Here is a 16016-nt window from a genome sequence, read left to right as displayed (position 1 = left end):
AAGGGAAGCAGTGGTTGGGAAGGGACTGAGACAGGGTTGTAGCCTATCCCCGATGTTATTCAATCTGTATATTGAGCAAGCAGTGAAGGAAACAAAAGAAAAATTCAGAGTAGGTATTAAAATCCATGGAGAAGAAATAAAAACTTTGAGGTTCACCGATTATATTGTGATTCTATCAGAGACAGCAAATGACTTGGAAGAGCAGTTAAACGGAATGGGTAGTGTCTTGAAAGGAGGATATAAGATGAACATCAACAAAAGCAAAACGAGGGTAATGGAATGTAGTCGAATTAAGTCGGGTGATGCTGAGGGAATTAGATTAGGAAATGAGACACTTAAATTAGTAAAGGAGTTTTGCTATTTAGAGAGCAAAATAACTGATGATGGTCGAAGTAGAGAGGATATAAAATATAGACTGGCAGAGGCAAGGAAAGGGTTTCTGAACAGGAAAAATTTGTTAACATCGAGTATTGATTTAAGTGTCAGGAAGTCGTTTCTGAAAGTATTTGTATGGAGTGTAGCCATGTATGGAAGTGAAGCATGGACAATAAATAGTTTGGACAGGAAGAGAATAGAAGCTTTCGAAATGTGGTGCTACAGAAGAATGCTGAAGATTAGATGGGTAGATCACATAACTAATGAGGAGGTATTGAACAGGTTTGGGGAGAAGAGGAGTTTGTGGCACAACTTGACTAGAAGAAGGGATTGGTTGGTAGGATATGTTCTGAGGCACCAAGGGGTCACCAATTTAGTATTGGAGGGCAGTGTGGAGGGTAAAAATCGTAGAGGGAGACCAAGAGATGAATACAATAAGCAGATTCTGAAGGATGTAGGTTGCAGTAGGTGCTGGGAGATGAAGCAGCTTGCACAGGATAGAGTAACATGGAGAGCTGCATCAAACCAGTCTCAGGACTGAAGACCACAACAACAACAACATGGCACTTGTGTCGAGTGATAAGTCAATTTCAGGTGAAGTGTGACTTACACAACCACAATACTAGACACAAAATGGATTTTGCCTCTTTGTTTTGGGTTGAAAGCAGGTTTCCAGTTTTAAGCTAATTTTCACTGATAGAAATAAAGAAACTAGGGCCCCTGTAAATTCAAAATTAAATTAAATGTCTACCTTTTTTTATGAGTGAACCACTTCTAACCAATATGGGATTTTGGGTCCATTGTCATGAAGACACTTGTCACTTATTCATTTCTTCAAACGCCCACTTGAACTGCAGACATTGCCATTGGTGGGGAGGCTTGTGTGCATCACCGATCCAGATATCCATACCGAAGTTTCAACCACAACGGAGGATATCTTTTGAAGGGCCATATGAATGTGTGGTTCCTGAAGAGGGGCAGCAGCCTTTTCAATAGTTGCAGGGGCAACAGTCTGGGTGATTGATGGAACTGGCCTTGTGACATCAACCGAAACAGAATTGCTGTGCTGGCACTGTGAATGACAGAAAGCAAGGGGAAACTACAGCTGCAGTTTTTCCCGAGGGCATGCAACTTTACTGTATGGCTAAATGATGATGGCGTCCTCTTGAGTAAAATATCCTGGAGGTAAAATAGTTCCCCATTCCGATCTCCAGGCGAGGATTACCCAGTAGGACGTCACTATCAGGAGAAACAAATCTGGCATTCTAGAGATCAGAGTGTATAATGTCAGATCCCTTAATTGGGCTGTTAGGTTAGAAAATTTAAAAATGGAAATGGATATGTTAAAGTTAGATATACAGATAAGCTACTAGGAACAGCATAGTGACCACATTATTGTAGCCAAGATAGACACAAAGCCCACACCTATCACAGTAGTAAAAGTTTATATGCCAACTAGTTCCACAGATGACAAAGAGTTTGAAGAAATATATTATGAGATAAAAGAAATTTTTAAGATAGTTGAAGGAGACGAAAATTTAATTGTCATGGGGCACTGGAATTCGATAATAGGAAAAGGAAGAGAAGGAAAAGAGGTGAATATGGACTGGGAGCAAGGAATGAAAGAGGAAGCCGCTTGGTAGAATTTTACACAGAGCATATCTTGACTATAGCTATCACTTTGTTTAAGAATCTTGAAAGAAGGCTGTATCCATGGAAGAGACCTAGAGACACCAGAATGTTTCAGAGTCATTATGGTAAGACAGGGATTTAGGAACCAGATTTTAAATTTTATGATATTTCCAGGGGCAGATGTGGACTCTGACCATGATTTGTTAATTTTCAACTGTAGATTAAAACTGAAGAAACTGAAAAAAGGAAGGAATTTAAGGAGATGGGACCTGGTAAACTGAAAGAACTAGAGGTTGTAGAGAGTTTTAGAGGGAGCATTAGGGAATGATTGACAAGAACAGGGGAAAGGAATACAGTAGAAGAAGAGTGAGTAGCTCTCAGAGATGAAATAGTGAAGGCAACAGAGGATCAAGTAGGTGAAAAACCGAGGGCTAGTAGAAATCCTTGGGTAACACAGGAGATATGGAATTTAATCGATGAAAGGAGAAGATATAAAAATGCAGTAAATGAAGCAAGTGAAAAGGAAAACAAATGTGTCAAAAATGATATCGGCAGGAAGTGCAAAATGGCTAAACAGGAATGGCTAGCAGACAAATGTAAGGATGTGGAAGCATATATCACTAAGGATAAGATAGGTGCTGCCTACAGGAAAATTAAAGAGAACTTTGGAGAAAAGAGAACCACCTGTATGAATATCAAGAGCACAGGTGGAAAACCAGTCATAAGCAAAGAAGGGAAAGCAAAAAGGTTGAAGGAATATATAGAGGGTCTATACAAGGGCAATGTACTTGAGGGCAATATTATGGAAATGGAAGAGGATGTAGATGAAGATGAAATTGGAGATGATATACTGCGTGAAGAGTTTGACGGAACACTGAAAGACCTAAGTCGAAACAAGGCCCCGGGACTAGACAACTTTCCATTAGAACTACTGACAGCCTTGGGCGAGCCAGTCCTGATAGTACTCTACCATCTGGTGAGCAAGATGTATGAGACAGGTGAAATACCCTCAGACTTCAAGAAGAGTATAATAATTCCAATCCCAAAGAACGCAGGTGTTGACAGGTGCACTATCAGCATTTTGCAACTCTGACTTATTAAACTAACACAGAATCTTTACAGAAGAATAGTATAATAGGTAGAGACTGACCATGAGGAAGATCAATTTGGATTCCATGTAAGTGTAGGAACATTATAGGCAATACTGCCCCTATGACTTATCTTAGAAAATAGTTTAAGGGAAGGCAAACCTATGTTTATAGCATTTGTAGACTTAGAAAAACTTTTGACAGTATTGACTGGAATACTCTCTTTCAAATTATGAAGGTGGCAGGGGTAAAATACAGGGCGTGAAAGGCTATTTACAATTTGTACAGAAACCATATGGCAGTTATAACAGTCGAGGGGCATGAAAGGGGAGCAGTGGTTGGGAAGGGAGTGAGACAGAGTTGTAGCCTATTCCCAATGTTATTCAATCTGTAAATTGAGCAAGCAGTAAAGGAAACAAAAGAAAATTTTGGAATAGGAATTAAAATCCAGGGAGATGAAATAAAAACCTTGATGTTGGCTGATGACATTGTAATTGTGTCAGAGACAGCAAAGCATTTGGAAGAACAGTTGAACAGAATGGCCAGTGTCTTGAAAGAAGGCTGTAAGATGAAGATCAACAAAAGCAAAATGAGGATAAAGGAATGTTGTTAAATTAAATCAGGTTATACAGAAGGAATTCGATTAGGAAATGACACACTTGAAGTAATAGGTGAGATTTGCTATTTGGGGAGCAAAATATCTTATGATGGTCGAAGTAGAGAGGATATAAAATGTAGACTGGTAATGGCAAGGAAAGCATTTCTGAAGAAGAGAAATTTGGTAACATTGAATATAGATTGAAGTGTCAGGAAGTCATTTCTGAAAGTATTTGTATGGAGTGTAGTCATGTATGGAAGTGAAACATGGATGATAAACAGTTTAGATGGGAAGAGAGTAGAAGCTTTTGAAATGGGGTACTATAGAAGAGTGCTGAAGATTAGGTGGGTGGACCATGTAACTAATGAGGAGGTACTGAATAGAATTGGGCAGAGGAGAAATTTTTGGCACAATTTGCATACGAGAAGGGATCAGTTTGTGGGATATGTTACTTCGAAATGAAGAGGCTTGCACAGGATAGAATAGAATGGAGAGTTGCAGCAAACAGTTGTTGGACTGAGGACCATAACAACAATTCCTCAGACTAGTTTTGGTGAAGTCCTGCAATCTTCAGTGAGTTTCTTTATTCTACAACTTGAAAATTAACATGATTACACTATATAATGAAAAAAATGTTACTATACAAGGGAGTAGCAAAAGGGGTGTGAGAGGGGTAGGTCAGTTCTCATACCCCATATCTTCCCTCTGGTAGTAAGTGCTGTTTACAAACCTATAGCGGCATCTGGCTTGGTCCATGATTCTAAGTTGACACTTTTCCACAGTATCATTTTCACCATAGGTGTCATCCAACTAGCATCATAAAAAGCAGCAGTTACCAGATGACCATCTATCATTAGCAGGATTGATGTGACAGTACTGCACTTCATTCATGCTGCTGCTAGCATGACTGTGCAGCTTCATTGCTAGCCACTATCAAAGCCACTATCCAGCATCCATTTATGTGTGTGTTGCCTGGAAGTGTATGTTTGCAAAGAGAGCAGTGATATTCAATGAGTACTATTGCTGTTTTTGTTTGTGAGTTATGGTGACTGAGTTTCAAGACACACACAACCATTAGAGAGAATCATCTACAAGGTATAGAATTTCTTTGCGATCTTGAAGACAATGCCAGAATATACAAAATCTAATTGGAACTGCAGGCAGTGGAAACCTGTAGTAAGAAATGAAGTTTCGATTTCTGAGAAAAGAAATTAGTGTGACAAGAACTGTCACTGATTTCGGTGCTTTCCAGAAAGGCAGTGTTCATCGCACAGTATTGGAATTTTATGACTGTGGTGACTATGCTATAAGGCATAAGGTAGCAGATGTTCTAAATAACAAGATTGCTTTTACAGGGGGCCACCATTTGAGTGCAAGAAATCTGAAACGTTTGGGATTTTGGTACAGAAAGTGCAATGATGGAAGACACATTGTGATGGATAAATATGATACTGTAGAAGCTAGGGCTACTTTCCAGAGAAAACTGCAGAATATCATGAAAGAAAATTATCACCACCCTATTAGTTATCTTGACAAAACCTGGCACAACCCCAAGAGAACATCTGGCAGGATTCAAAAGGCAGTGCCAGGTTAAAAGCACCAACTGCCGAAGGAGACAGACTTACTGTCTATCATTCATGATCATCTGAAAATGGCATACCAAAGGTGCAGAGCTAATATTTCCATACTGCAAAACCAGTGGTTGTAATGAAGTAATATATAGTGATGTATTTAAATACTGATTTTTAGAGTTTTTATGTGGTTTAGAACAACATGATTTACAGGGTTTAGTCATTCAAGAAACAAAGAACAAAATTCCTAATTCAGGCACAAAACAGGAAGGAACTTCACAATGGCCAGGAGAGAGAAGTATTTGAATTTCAGGGTCCTAAACAAAGGTGGAGTTTTTGGAGGAAGGCAGGAACCCACATAAATTTGATATCTTAGCAACAGAAATGAGTCACAGCTTTGTGAGGCTGCCCCCTTACCACTTACAATAGAAACTGTGTGAGCCCTAGTGGAAGGAAAGGTGATATGCAGCAATTGCACAGTCAGGATGAAACATGCGGAATTTATTTGAGGAATCACTTAATGGTGTTATGATAGAAAACTGAATTAAGTGCATATGCCACACTGAAAATTTGCAAGAAAATGACTTTCTGAGGGAAGGCATCCAAGGAAAATTAGTTGGATGCATTGTTATTACTTTAAATGACTTGTGGGACAGTGGGTCTTCAGAGCAGGACAATGAAACAGCAACAAATTTCATTAAACATTATGTCCTGTTTCCTTCCCCTCCCCACAGCTGTAAACACCGTTCCGTACTCCACTCCCTTTCTTCTCATTTTTCCTTTTCTTTCTCCCCCCCCCCCCCCCCCCCCCCAAAAAAAAAAAAACATCAATATGAGGCTATACAGATGATAATAATAATAATAATAATAATAATAAAGATTTTATTGTCTTTAGGCCATTACAGCAATTGGCAATGTCAAATGAAGTTACAATTTATAATACAGTGTGTTAAAGTATTGACTACTGAAGTGTTTTAGCTTATATTACAATAAATGTACAGTGGGTCATCTGTTGGATTACTGCATTTTACAGTTGAAGAATTCATTGATATCATAGAACGGGTGGGCAATAAACCATTCATGCAGTCTTTCTTTGAATGTATGTTCAGGAAGATCCTGTATGGCATGTGGCAGCTTATTAAATAGTTTGTGCCCTGTGACTTCATAGCTATTTATTGATTTTGATAGTCTGTGGTAAGGCGTGTATATGTGTTTGATGCTTCTTGTGTTGTAACAATGTACATTTTCTCTACATTTCACATCTTGTAGGTTCTTCTTCATAAAGATTAAGACATTGTATATATAGAGGTTTATTACAGTCATAATTTTTTGTTTAGTAAATAAGGGTTTGCAGTGAGCCTTATGTGAAGAATTTGTAATTATCCTAATGGGTTTTTTCTGCAATAATAGGATGTCATGTATATGACGACAGTCACCCCACAAGATAATGCCATAGGATATTATACTTTGGAAAAAATGCAAAATAAGATGATCTGATGTATGTTTCAGGTACACAATTTCTGAGTTGTCTTAATAAATAAATTACTCTAGATAGCTTACTAATAACTTACTAATAGCTTACTACTCATATAGTCTACATGTTGGCCCTAGGATAACTTTTCGTCTAAATAAACTCCCAGGAATTTAACAGAACTAGGGTCATCAGATAGTGGCTTGTCTCTTAGAGTGAAGATTATCTGCTGAGTTTTATTTTCATTTAGCAGGAAACCATTTGCTCTGAACCAATATGCTGCATGAGTGAGTGTATTTTCAGCACAGGTTTTAAGATCATTAAGATTGTTACTGCTATGAAGAAAAGTTGTATCATCTGCATACAATACAGTGGTGGATCTAATAAACGAGGGGAGGTCATTGATCATTATCAGGAACAGGAAAGGCCCCAGTACAGATGCCCGAGGCACACCTACTTTAACATTTTCTATGTTTGACATTTCCTTACCAACACAAACTACCTGTTTACGGTTGTTGAGATAACCTTTTAATAGTCTGAGACTGTTTCCTTTGATGCCGTATAATTCTAGTGGTTATACACTGCTTGTGCCAGCATATTTGTCAACATTACTTTTGGAGAGCAGAAGACCCAGGTTTTATGCTTCATACTGAAGTTAAAACTAATATTCAAAGCTAAAGAATGCTTAAGTGCTCCACAGTAAAATTTGAATAGGTGAGCATTAATAATATATTTGCTGAAATACATTCTGAAACACACGATAATACATTAATGTGGATAGGTTGCTGTTTCACTGTAGTGTTTTTCAAACATTTTTTTTTTGTGTACATACATACATACACACATACATACATTAATACTTGTGCTATAGATCATGAATACGACATTTTGTAATTATGTGGAACGTATCACTTTAACATCTGTTGACAATAGGCAAATTGTTAAGGCCATAGCCTTTTTAGATTTCGGACCTCCCCATCTGGACAATAATAATAATAATAATAATAATAGTAATAATAATAATAACGACTGAGAAAGAAAAATAATAATATTTTTTTACAGTTACTACTTCATATCTGAAAATTAATCTATTGAGTAGAAAGAGCTGTCATTCAGAAAGTCTTTCAACTTCCTTTTAAGTGTTGGTTGGCTATCTGTCAGACTTTTAATGCTATTTGGAAAATGTCCAAAAATTTTTGTGGCAGCATAATTCACCCCTTTCTGTGCCAAAGTCAGATTTAACCCAGAATAGTGAAGATCATCCTTTCTTCTAGTGTTGTAGCTATGCACTTTGCTGCTATTTTTTATTTGGTATGGGTTACTAACAACAAATATCGTAAGTGAGTATATGTATTACAAAGGTACTGTGAACGTCCCGAGTTCCTTAAATAAATGTCTGCAAGGTGACCTTGGGTTGGCTCCAGCTATTAGTCTGATTACACGCTTTTGTACAATGAATACTTTCTTTGTAAATGAAGAATTGCCACAAAATATGGTGCCATATGAAAGCAGTGAATGAAAATAGGCATGGTAGGCTAATTTACTGATATGGTTATCACCTAAATTTGCAATATCCCTAATAGCATAAGTAGCTGAACCTGACTGTTTCAGAAGATCATCAAAATGTTTCTTCAAATTCAATTTCTCATCAAGGCACAGACCCAGAAATTTTGAGTATTCTGCCTTAGCAACAGACATCTGTTCATAGTCTATATTTATCAATGGTGTTAGGCCATTTACTGTACAGAGTTTTGTATGCTGTGTTTTCTCAAAAATTAGTGAGAGTCCATTTACAGAGAAGCAGTTAATAATTTTCTGAAAGACATTATTTGTGATTTCCTCAGTTGATTCTTGTTTCATGGGTGTGATTACTATACTTTTATCATCAATAAAAAGAACTAGCTTTTCATCTTCATGAATATAGAGTGACAAGTCATTAATATATATTAAGAACAGTAAGGAACCCAAGACTGAGCCCTGTGGGACACCATTCTTGATACCTCTCCAGTTAGAGGACTGTGCTGATTTTTGAAGACTATCTGCACTGGTAATTTCAACCTTCTGCATTCTTCCAGTTAAATATGTGCAATAATTAAGCTAGTCTAGGAGGATTTCATGATTCGCACAATCAAAAGCCTTTGAGGGATCACAAAATATCCCAACACGCGGTGTTAGGTTACTCAGTGCACTTAATATTGGATCAGTGAAAGTATATATAGCATTTTATATTGAAAAGCCTATCTGAAAACCAAACTGACATTTTGTTAGTAATTCATTTGAATACAATACTTTTTCAAGAATTTTGGATAAAGCTGTCAGAAGTGAGATAGGGCAGTAGTTGTTAGCATCGGACATATCCCCTTTTTTATGCAATGGTTTAACAGTGGTATATTTCAGTCTAATCACTAGATGGCGCTGCCATAGGTCACATGGATATCAACTGTGTTTTTTAAAATAGGATCCCCTATTTTTTATTACATATTCGTATAGTACGTAAAGAAATATGAATGTTTTAGTTGGACCACTTTTTTCGCTTTGTGATGGATGGCCTTGCAATAGTCACAAATGTATAAGTACGTGGTATCACGTAACATTCTACCAGTGCAGACGGTATTTGCATTGTGATACATTACTCTTGTTAAAATGGACCGTTTACCAATTGTGGAAAAGGTTGATATCGTGTTGATGTGTGGCTGTTGTGATCAAAATGCCCAATGGGTGTGTGCTATGTATGCTGCTCGATATCCTGGACGACATCATCCAAGTGACCGGACCATTCGCTGGATAGTTATATTATTTAAGGAAACGGGAAGTGTTCAGCCACATGTGAAATGTCAACCACGACGTGCAACAAATGATGATGCCTAAGCAGGTGTTTTAGCTGCTGTCATGGCTAATCTGTACATTAGTAGCAGACAAATTGCGCGAGAATCGGGAATCTCAAAAATGTCGGTGTTGAGAATGCTACATCATCATCGATTGCACCCGTACCATATTTCTATGCACCAGGAATTACATGGCGATGACTTTGAACATCGTGTATAGTTCTGCCATTGGGCACAAGAGAAATTAAGGGATGATGAGAGATTTTTTGCACATATTCTATTTAGCGACAAAGCGTCAGTCACCAACAGCGGTAACGTAAACCGGCGTAATATGCACTATGGGGCAACGGAAAATCCACGATGGCTGCAACAAGTGGAACATCAGCGACCTTGGTGGGTTAGTGTATGGTGTGTCATTATGGGAGGAAGGATAATTGGTGCCCTTTTTATTGACGGCAGTCTAAATAGTGCAATGTATGCTGATTTCCTACGTAATGTACTACCGATGTTACTACACCGACAACGCCTGGCAACATGCGTCAGCACATTGTCAGTGCATGTGCGAACATTACAGAAGGCGAACTACTTGCTGTTGAGAGGAATGTTGTTACACGTATTACCAAATGCATTAAGGCTGACGGACATCATTTTGAGCATTTATTGCATCACTATGGTATTTACAGGTAATCATGCTGTAACAGTATGTGCTCTCAGAAATAAGTTCACAAAGGTACATGTATCACATTGGAACAACCGAAATAAAATTTTCAAATGTGCCTACGTTCTGTATTTTAATTTAAAAAACCGACCTGTTACCAACTGTTCGTCTAAAATTGTGAGGCATATGTTTGTGACTATTACAGCGCCATTTATCACAAAACGAAAAAAGTGGTCCAACTAAAACATTCATATTTCTTTACGTACTACACGAATATGTAATAAAAAATGAGGGTTCCTATTTTTAAAAATACAGTTTATATCCGTTTGACCTATGGCAGCGCCATCTAGCATGCCAGCCATAACGCCATCTGGTTTCCCTCTTCAAGCTAGGCAAGTTTCCGGCTTTGTAGTTTTTTCGTTTGACGCTTATTTCATGAGATATTTGGCCAGGTCACGATCAATGGACCACCGTGTATGTGCCTGGGAATCCTACTTATCTGTTGGGAACAAGCTTTTAGTACTCTGTTGGAAATGCCTTCAACTCCATGTGAGCTTTTACTTTTGAGTGAATTTATTATTTTCCTAATTTCTGTAGGGGTGGTGAGATGAATTTCAGTTTTATCAAATTGCATAGGTATTGCTTTTTCCGTATACTGTCTTGCATTTACAAATAATTAGCTGCATCCTATTTTCTCTGCAACACTTAAAAAATGATTAAAAATATTTTCTACTTCCGACTTCTTGTTAACAAACTTTTCATTGAGTTTGATAGAAATACAGTCTTCCTGTTCTCTCGGTTGCCCTGTTTCCCTTTTAACAATATTCCATATTGTTTTAATTTTGTTATCAGATGTGCTAATTTCAGACATAATGCACATACTTCTGGACTTTTTAATAACTTTTCTTAATACAGTGCAGTAGTTTTTATAAAGTTTCACTGTTTCTGGATCATTACTCCTTCCACCTATAAAATGCATTTCCCTTTTCTGTGTACAAGATATTTTTATCTCTTTAGTAAGCCATAGCTTTTTAGATAGTTTCTTACAATTACATTTCACTGTTTTCTTTGGGAAACCGTTTTATTTATTTATTCATTATTGGTCCTGTAGATCATACAATTTGTACAGCAAAGCACATCATGATATAGGACAAGTCAATTTGAAAATTATATTGAGATGGTATATGATGAGAGATGACAGTAATGGTACATAACTCACGTAGCGTAATACATATAGGATATATAGACAAAATATAAAAAGGTGGTGTGTGATGAGAGAGGACAGTGGTGATACATACTACACATAGCAGAGTACATATAAGAGATACAGTTAGAAATCAATAACATACGATAATTAAATTATCTTACTAAGTAGAAATACCTACAAGTGAATAAACAGCTTATTGCAAGTAATTAAAATTTTGTGGTGCATACTTCCCATAGCAGAATACATATATGAGATAAAGACAGAAGGTAAATAAGATACAATGATTAAATTATCTTACTAAGTAGAGATAACTACAAGTGAATAAACAGCTTATTCACAGTAATTAAAATTTTGTTTCAAGAAATTCATGTACAGAATAGAAACAATGATTTAATAGTAATTCCTTTAATTTAATTCTCATTATTTTTGGGTTTTTGCTTGTTTTTATGTCTGTTTGGAGGTGGTTGTATATTTTAATACCCATACACTTAACCCCATTTGCATATAATTTGGTATTGTGAGCTATAGTTTGTAATTGGGTTTTGTTTCTGGTGTCGTGTGTGTGGCGGTCTGCATTTCTCTGGAGGGATTCCAAGTGCTGTACTGTAAAACAAGCTAGTTCCATTATATAGAAGCATGGCAGTGACAGGATTTTTAACTCTTGAAACAGTGGTTTGAGAGAATCAGAGCTATTTCCCCATAAGATTAGACCATACCTCAAGACAGACTCAAACAGGGCATGGTACACCAGCTTCAAGGTATCTACACTGGTTGTGTGTTTAATGACCTTAATAGGTAACAGGTTTTATTAAGCTTTTGTGACTGTGTCTCAATATGTGGTTTCCAGTTTAGAGTGTTATTGATTGTAAGTCCAAGAAATTTGGTGTCCTGCCTGCTTGTAATGTCATCTTTGCCAATAACTATAACTGCACTGAAGGGGGTAGGATTTTGTATAGAGTGGAAGTTGTTTTCAGATGTACACACAAAGGTATCACGAAATAGGTTAAATTTTAAATTAGCATCAGGTTCCCTATACCCTTCATGCCAGTCTAACTGTTGCAAACTTTCTCTAAAATTTTCAATTGTTAATTGAATGCACTAGTTTGGAGGACTGTTATGCATTACTGTAGGGAGCTATGTCATGTACTGTAACCAGCTGTGCTTCATGATCGGACAGACCATTCTTAACACAAAAATTATATTTATCTTGGTCTATAAAAACATTATCTATCTGTATGCTGCTTTCCTATACCACCCAAGTAGGAAAATCAATAACTGATGTCAAATTGAAAGAACCAAGTAATAATTCAAGGTCAAGCTTTGTATTGACTCTTTCGGGAAATCTACATTGAAATCCCCACAAACAATAATTTGCTTCCCTCTATCTGACAGATAGCACAACAAAGAATCCAAGTCTTTCAAAAATAGCTGAAAATTACCCAGTGGGGGGCCTATACACAGCTACAATTATAAAAGCACCATTATTTACTTTAAGCTCACATGCACACCTCTGTATGTTGCTCCACAAAAAATATTTTAGTTTCCAAATTTTTCACACTACGGCAGATATTAACACATACGGCAACTCGTCCTCTCTCCATAGTGTGTCTACTTACATGTGCTGGAAGCTTATATTCACCTACATTTACCATTTCCGTACCTGTGACTATATGATGTTCAGACAGGCGTAGTACATCAATTCACCCTCATTTTCTAAATCATCTAACCAAACAAGAAGCTCATCTGCTTTGTTTTTTAATCCCTGATATTATGATGCAATATACTGTTATTACTTTTCATTGTGCTTTTATGAGAATCTTGTGACATACTAACATTATTTTTCACTGTACTGTTATGAAAATTTTTTGATATTTTAACATCTCTAGTATACCTGCCTGTCTGGGCTTCTCATTAACCTTAATTTCAATCAATGTTGGGTGATTGGATCTGAGCCCAAAAAAGAAGTACTCCCGTGAGCTCAGTGCCCCCCCCTCCTCCCTTAAAGATTTTGCTATTGTCCCAGTCAATTTACCCTTCCATTTCCTATTGAGATGCAAGCCATGTCCTGTAAAGTCCCACACACCAATATCATCAACAGAAACCTATGCCTGACAAAGCAGCCGCCCGAAGTTGCTGATCTGGCTCCATATTGAACCCCCCGGACAGAGCTGTTCAATTGGGGCTGGTCATACCGCATGAAAGTAGGAACCAAGCCACCAGCTGTACGGTTCGTTGCAGATGCTGTTCTTACCAGGTCTCACTCAGTATTGTAGCCCGATCCCTATCAATACTGTTTCACACTCCACTCACTACCACAACATGATCCTGCTTTGTAAAACCCTTGCACAATGATCCTACATCCTCTATCAGTTTGCCAATACATGCACTGGGCTTGAAAATACTTGTGACCTGGTACCTGTCACCCAGTTTTTCCTGCAAGGTCTGGGCCACACCTTTTCCATGGCTACTACCTAACAACAGAACTTTCCTCCTACTTTCTACTTTTTCTGAAACAGTTGGTTTCCTAGTGAAAGTCTGTTGAGTGCTGACTACACTTAATCTACTTGATGGTATGGTTTTGTAGCCATAAAAAATTCTTTGAAGTAAGTCATTGTGTGCTTCAGATCATAATCTTTTTATTGCACTGTGCTATCTGCCAATTTCTGCTATCATAACGTTTTTGAGTGAGTGTCTTTTGGTGCACTGAACATACGTACATGTGCTTGACAGTGTTGTCTAATGGGATAGTTTGCCGCATTCAGCTCGACACCTACAGGCACTGGCTTCTGACTTGAGACTAAATGTGGTGTATGGCGAGAACATTAGTGGGGGAAGTGTGCAAAAAAGATGAAGGGATGCCTTCTACACCTACACCTCCAGCTGCTACTTTCGCTGCTCCCTAGTATTCTAATGTTACGTAACAGTGTTAATTTTCATATTTTAGAATAAAGAAACCCACTCAAGATGGCAGTAATTTGCCAAAGATAGTTTGAGCAATTACATAAACAAAACATATTTCTATCAAAATGGACCAACAAAGAAGAGTTTAAGATACGGAAATAGGGAAATAGTCACCATTTTCTGCCCCCCCCCCCCCCCCCCACCTCTCGGTGTCTTGCCCTTATTTTCTGCCCATTCTGTGATTGTTACAGAAATTGATCCAAGTTTTTCTACTGCCCCTGAAAGCCACCTGCAACCCCTTCTTGCCTACTAATACATCCTCATTTCCTCTCTCACCATTGCCCAGCACTTGTTCCCCCTTTCCCATGTCCATCATTTCAAATGTTTCCTTTATATTGTGCAGTAATGTAAATTAACTGTTAGCTTGATCTGTTGAATAGTTAAATAATGTATGTAAGTAGAAGCTTTATAAGGAATCTGTTCCTACATTTTAAACACTTGAGAAATAGTTAGCCAAATTCAAATGTGCTGTACATCTGAAGCTGAACCACATGTGACAGGTCTGCAACTACTGATGAAAATAAAGATGGCATAATGTAGTGCTGAAACTGGTTGCTCAGGGAAAACAACAACTGAAATTTAGACAGCTGAATGTGGTTTGATTTGGCATTTTATATTGAACAGCTGCCGTCCCACAACCACCTGCATAAAGGTGGTCTTACAGAGACTGATAAAAACAGTGCAAGAGTGCACAGTACAATATTGTATTATCAGCAGATGAATGGGGATTATCAGTGAATGAAAGATGGGTGTAATAGCAGACGAGAAGAAATACCATGAAACATTTTACATGAAGAACTAATCCTGGTGAAAAACTATGCAAGTTCGGTTCCATTTTTGTTGTTGATTGTTGGCCAAAAGTAAATTCAATTACTGGTATCTCAGCAGTGTTTGGATCATAAAAAAAAAGAGAGAGAGAGAAAACCAAGCTAGTAACCCCCCCCCCCCCCCTCCTCTCTCAGAAACACACACACACACACACACACACACACGTGAGAAGGGGAGGGGGAAATTTTATAAACATAATTAGACAATATTATCTCTGAAGCAGAAGGAAAGGGATAACTACCAAATACTAAAAAATCTGGTGGACCAGCTAGATGAAATATTTACTTAAGAATGGATTGAACTACAAACTTATAAGTCTTAACTCCATCAGGAAAATGAGTAAGCTCATAAAGGCACTTTGAGAATATGAAAACTGAGGATTTTGAAGTTAAAAATCATTGGAAAAGCCACTCTGTTCAGCAGGCTTGGCACCTAATTGTTGTTATTTTTTTCTGCAGCTAAATAATCGTGCCTGAAAATATTTTGGTTGATGTTATAGGACTGCACACACTTATTGTAATGTTGGAGGAGGAGATTTGGAGAAAACGACTACTCTGAAAAATAAGTGCATTTTTGACCTAAAACAGTCTTTCTTTACCAGGCAGCAAACTTTCCAACATCTCTCTCGTAGCTGTGCAAACAGTACTGGGACTGTTGTTTGAAAGTAATCCATCCCCATTTCCTCTGATGAAAGCTACAGTATACAAAGGAAATTACAACACAAATTCATAACGCTATGTTTTAGCTATTTATAGTAACTATTCAGTGTAGTTATTTCAGAGTGGCATCATTGACAGAACAT

At 37.6% G+C, this 16016-nt stretch overlaps 1 protein-coding gene across 1 annotated transcript in view; it reads left to right on the top strand.

The window, feature by feature from the left end:
* LOC124802832 (cohesin subunit SA-2-like) overlaps window positions 1-16016 on the top strand; it is a 376821-nt gene that overhangs the window by 175249 nt on the left and 185556 nt on the right. The gene's annotated exons all lie outside the window — the stretch shown is intronic.

Source organism: Schistocerca piceifrons, chromosome 6, assembly GCF_021461385.2.
Source record: "Schistocerca piceifrons isolate TAMUIC-IGC-003096 chromosome 6, iqSchPice1.1, whole genome shotgun sequence".
Classification (NCBI taxonomy): Eukaryota; Metazoa; Arthropoda; class Insecta; order Orthoptera; family Acrididae; genus Schistocerca; species Schistocerca piceifrons.
Note: the sequence above shows the minus strand (reverse complement) of the source record. Positions and strands in the feature narration are given on the sequence as shown.